Source organism: Panthera onca, chromosome B1 (assembly GCF_046562875.1).
Source record: "Panthera onca isolate mPanOnc1 chromosome B1, mPanOnc1 haplotype 2, whole genome shotgun sequence".
Taxonomy (NCBI): domain Eukaryota; kingdom Metazoa; phylum Chordata; class Mammalia; order Carnivora; family Felidae; genus Panthera; species Panthera onca.
In genome coordinates this window covers 86,708,683-86,712,782 of record NC_138342.1, presented here as the reverse complement: position 1 = coordinate 86,712,782, position 4,100 = coordinate 86,708,683, and the positions used below count along the sequence as shown (strand labels likewise).

Genomic DNA, 4,100 nt, shown 5'->3' with positions numbered 1-4,100 from the left:
CTGGCAACCACTGATCTTTTTCACCATCTCCATAGTTTTGCCTTTTCCAGAATGTCATATAGTTAGTATCATGCAGTTTGCAGCCTTTCAGATTATCTTCCTTCACTTTGTAATACGTCTTTAAGGTTTTCCCATGTTTTTTCAAGGTTTCACAGCTTTTTTTTAGTACTGAATAATATTTCATTGTCTGGATGGGCCACAGTTTATTTATCCTTCACTTACTGAAGGACATCTTGGTTGCTTCCAAGTTCTGGCAATTATAAATAAAGCTATTATAAACATTCACGTGCAAATTTTTGTGTGGGCATAAGTTTTCTAGTCATTTGGGTAAACACCAAGGAGCACAACTGCTGGGTCATATGATAGGGATATCTTTAGTTTTGTTCAAAACTGCTAAACAGTCTTCCAAAGTAGTTGTACCATTTTGCATTCCCACCAGCATGAATGTTGTATTTTCTCTGTTGCTCCACATCCATGCCAGCATTTAATGTCATCAATGTTTTGGATTTTAGTCATTTTAATGTATGTGTAGTGGGAACAATCTTATTGTTGCTTTAATTTGCAATTCTTTTTTTTAATTTTTTACAATGTTTATTTATTTTTGAGAGACAGAGACAGAGCATGAGTGGGGGAGGGGCAGAGAAGAGAGGGAGACACAGAATCCAAACCAGGCTCCAGGCTCTGAGCTGTTGGCACAGAACCAGATGTGGGGCTCGAACCCACAAACCATGAGATCATGACCTGAGCTGAAGTCGGACACTTAACTGAGCCACACAGGCGTCGCATACTTTGCAATTCTTTGAAGAATGATGTCGAAGACCTTTTCATACACTTGTTTGAAAAATATGGAATGTGTCACAAACTTACGTGTGCACATGCTCAGAGGATATGCTAATCTTCCCTGTACCATTCCAATTTTAGTATATGTATTTCCAAAGTGAGCATTGTCCTTTCTTTTGACCCCCAGGGTAAAGGATGTAATAGACATACAATAATGAAATGAATTGGAATGTGCCACTCATGGAACTGTCGTATCTATTTCTATAAAATATAAATAAGATCAGAGCTGTGGATGCAGAAAAGGAGCAAGAAGCATCTGGGAATATGGAAGAGAAAAAATAGTAGAAAGGAAATGTACTTTCAGACAGACCACAAAGGCACCACAGGTTCAGTGTGCACAGACAAAAACAGGGCAGATTTTGCAGAGGAAATAAAAAAATGGAAGGGGGCGTTATTAGAACTTAGTTTTAGACACGTAGCAAGTGTTCTCTCAATATCTGATTCTTTCACATTTTCCTCCAGTCAGGCCCTGTTTACACAGAGTTAAGAAAATTCTATTTTAGGGGCACCTGGGTGGCTCAGTCGGTTAAGCCTCCGATTTCTGCTCACGTCATGATCTCTCAGTTTGTGAGTTCCAGCCCTGCGTCAGGCTCTGTGCTGACAGCTCAGAGCCTGAAGCCTGCTTCAGGCTCTGTGTCTCCCCCACCTCTCTGCCCTTCCCGTGCTCATGCTCTGTCTTTCTCTGTCTCTCAATAATAAATAAACGTTAAAATTTTTTAAAAATAAAATAAAATTTAATTTTAAAGTGTGGGAAAAGAATGTGACCCCACACTTATAAAAAAAATCAAATTGCTTAGGGAAGGAATATTATTTTAAGCTCGAAACTGGATACCTATATTTTAAGATGTCTCAGATTCCATCAGTGTACTAGACTCTGTTTTGGTGCTGGAAAATTTTTTTTAATGGAACAGACCATATGAGTGAAATCGCGTGGTATTTTTTTTCTCTGACTAACTTATTCCACTTAGAATAATACACTCTAGCTCCATCCATGTTGTTGCAAATGGCAAAATTTCAGTCTTCGTGATGGCTAAATAATATTTCATTGTGTGTTTCAGAGCAGTTTTTCCCACATCCTTATCCATGCATCAGTTGATAGACATATAGTTTGACTATTGTTGATAATGCTGCTATAAACATGCATATACCCCTTCAAATCTGTATAATTCGTATAGGATAGGTTTTTTGTTTGTTTGTTTGTTTCTTTGTTTTAGTTTATTGAGGAACCTCCATACCTTTTTCCAGAGTAGCTGCACCAGTTTGCATTCCCACTAACAGTGCAAAGGATTCCTTTTCTTCACATTCTTGCCAACCACTGTTGTTTCCTGTGTTCTTAATTTTAGCCATTCTGACTGGTATGAGATGATATCTCATTGTAGTTTTGATTTGTATTTCCTTCCTGATGAGTGATGTTGAGCATCTTTTCATATATCTGTTGGCCATCTGTATGTATTCTTTGAAGAAATGTCTGTTTATGTCTTCTGCCCATTTCTTACTGGATTATTTATTTGGGGGAGTGTTGAGTTTGATAAGTTCTTTATAGATTTTGGATACTAGCCCTTTGTCCGATATATCATTTGCAAATGTCTTCTCCCATTCTGTAGGTTGCCTGTCAGTTTTTGTTTTTGTGGGTGTTTTTATTTATTTATTTGAGTGAGAGAGCACACGTGAGAGTTGGTGGGGAGAGAGAAGGGAGAGAGAATCTTAAGCAGTCTCCATGTACAGGCCCGGAGTCCCACATGGGGCTTGATCTCATGACCATGAGATCATGACCTGAACTGAAATTAAGAGTTGGACACTTAACCAACTGAGCCACCCAGATGTCCTGCCTTTTAATTTTGTTGATTGTTTCCTTCACTGTGCAAGAGATTTTTATCTTTAAGCAGTCCCAATAGCTCCTTTTTGCTTTTGTTTCCTTAGTCTCCAGTAATGTGTCTAGTAAGAGGTTGCTATGGCCGAGGTCAAAGAGATTGCTGCGTTTGTTCTCCTCTAGGATTTTGATGGTCTCCTGCCTCACATTTAGGTCTTTCATCCATTTTGAACTTATTTTTGTGTATGGTGTAATAAAGTGGTCCAGATTCATTCTTTAGTATCTTTAAAGGACTAAATGAAAAACAACATCTTAAAACTTCAATTCTATACTAGTGAAAATATTTTTAAAAAGTAAAAAGGAAATACTTCTTTTCTATTATAAATGGTAAAGAAGTTTCTTAGGAAGAAAGAAAATGATTTTAGATAGAAACATGAATTTTCAAAAAAGAATATAGACCACCAGAAATAAATACCTATTATTCTATTTCTATTATTTCTATTCTAAATACCTATTTATTCTATGAATAAATATCTATTATTCTTTTCTACTTATTTCAATCTCTTCTTAAATGTTGAATTTTAAGAAAAAATAATAACAGTTAGGTCTGAGGTATATAGACTATGCAAAAGTAAAATATATTAAAACAATAGCATGAAGGCCAATGAGGGGAAGAAACTGAAGTATAATATTACAAGTTCCATGATACACACGTCATGGCATAAAACCACTTGAAAGTAGACTGTGAAACACTAAAGATGCACATTATAAAATCTAAAGCAAAATAACAAACTGTTATTGTTAATAACACAACAATGGACATAAAATGGAGTGATAAAATAGATAATTAATAGATAATTAAAAGATGTGAGAAAAAGAAGGAAAAGGGAACAAAGAAAACTGGACAACTGGAAAAAGATAGCACCATGACGGTTTTATTCCTACTAACCAAGCTATTAATCCCCTCAATGCAAATAGTCTAAATCCACCAAAAGAAATTTTTAAAAAGGGCAAAGTATTTGAATACACACTTAATCAAGGTCATATATGAATGGCAAATGAGCAGATGAGAAGGTTTTCAGCACGATTAGTCAAATGCATAAGGGAAATGCAAAATAAAACAACAGTGGGATATCATTACACACCCATTAAAATGGCTAAAATTAAAAAGACAGGCCATACAAAATTTGGCAAGAAAAGAAAGAGCAGGAATTCCAATAAACTGCTGGTTAGAATTAAAAATGGTATAACCATTTAAAAACCGTTTGGCAATTTTGTAAAATCTCAGACATTTACCTACTAGATGATGAAGCCATTCCACACTTAGTGTTCACCTGAGAGAAATGAAAGCACATGTCTATATAAGAGATGTGCACAATATTTATAGGAATTCAATTTACGAAAACCTAGACTTGGAAATTACTGAAGGGCCTTTCAACAGGTGAGTCAA

General features: G+C 35.8%; 1 non-coding gene across 1 annotated transcript; it reads right to left on the bottom strand.

Moving 5' to 3' along the window:
• Nucleotides 1-839: 839 nt before the first annotated feature.
• On the bottom strand, nt 840-945 carry LOC132693463 (U6 spliceosomal RNA). Its single transcript, XR_009616833.1, has one exon. It is a non-coding gene; the product is annotated as a U6 spliceosomal RNA (small nuclear RNA).
• Between the last annotated feature and the right edge of the window lie 3,155 nt (nt 946-4,100).